Below are 1,346 nucleotides of genomic sequence, written 5' to 3' on the forward strand. Positions count from 1 at the left end.
TTTGTAATTCTGTACAGTTAATTAAGTTATTGTTAATTGTTATTGGTTTATTGTAAGTGGCAATTGTTCGGGACGAACAATACTAAGGAGGGGGCAGTGTTGCGTCAGCGAGTCACATGACTAGTGTGACGCCACGTTTCTAGAACTATCCTGTACCTTGGTGAATGCTCTAGCATTTACTAGATATGAGTAGACTGGTATATATAAGATGATCACAACGTGACGGGACAACAGTGTAATGAGTAATTGAATGTATGCGAACAAAATATTGTTGGCCACGTGAGATATAGCGTTTGTTATAGCGGGACTGTTGAAAATAAGTGTATCGTAAAGTTGTATTCGGAAAGAATAAACCAGTTTTATTAAGTAAGGACTTGTGTCGCTAAAGTTTCGTCGGAACGAAGTTACGGAAAATCAACTAACACAGGAGAGACGTAACAGTACTATTTTTACAGCATACATAGGCCTATACGTTACATGACCCTATCAGAGTATTAGTATATTTGTTTGTAGCTTCTTTCGGTTTCAATGAAAGCTTTACATTTTTTTGTTAAATTTACACTACTATAATCAATAATTGAATGAAAATCGAAACAGGCGGCAGCGATTTCTACTTAAATTAAAAATGCCTGTTGACATAGTTCAAGCTGAAATAATAAACTAGAAATAAAGACTACACAAGTGTTTAAATCTAATGACGATGAACCCACTTTGTTAAAAATATAAGTTTGGAGACGGCTTGAATGAGTAATAAAGAAAACTTTATTATAGATGTACAACTTTTTGACAAGATTATGTCATTATCACGTACCTTTCCAAACATTTACATAAATGTTTATTAACAACGAATGATAAAGCAATACCAATACAAATTAATGTAAAGTGTATCTAAAGTAGTGAAAATTCTACACATACATGTTTTTACCTTACATCATTTTATTTCGTTCCTCGGTAGTATAGTGGTGAGTATCCCCGCCTGTCACGCGGGAGACCGGGGTTCGATTCCCCGCCGGGGAGAGTTATATTTTTCCTTTAAATAGTATTAAATTTTTTAATTATTTCTTTATTTTTTTAAGGCTTTTACATTTTTCTTTCTTAATTTCTTAGAAATTTGATGTCCGGTTAGGAATTGCTTTCAATCGGGAATTTATGTTATTTTTAAACTCTTCACAGCTCATTCTACAAACTGACACAATCAAATAAAAATATCACACTTTTTCTTTCTTTTTACCGCTTATACTTTTATACTTATGTATCTTACAATAATATATCAACATTTACAATATCTTAAAACTTTCAAATAACTTGTTGCATACTTTCAACAAAACCAGTTTGCCACATTTCTC

At 32.5% G+C, this 1,346-nt stretch overlaps 1 non-coding gene across 1 annotated transcript; it reads left to right on the top strand.

Annotated features, from left to right (window-relative positions):
* The first annotated feature begins 945 nt into the window (after positions 1–945).
* Trnad-guc lies at positions 946–1,017 on the top strand. Its single transcript has one exon. It is a non-coding gene; the product is annotated as a tRNA-Asp (tRNA).
* The last annotated feature ends 329 nt before the right edge of the window (positions 1,018–1,346 follow it).

The sequence above is a fragment of the Limulus polyphemus genome, unplaced genomic scaffold (assembly GCF_000517525.1).
Source record: "Limulus polyphemus unplaced genomic scaffold, Limulus_polyphemus-2.1.2 Scaffold80422, whole genome shotgun sequence".
NCBI classification, from domain to species: domain Eukaryota; kingdom Metazoa; phylum Arthropoda; class Merostomata; order Xiphosura; family Limulidae; genus Limulus; species Limulus polyphemus.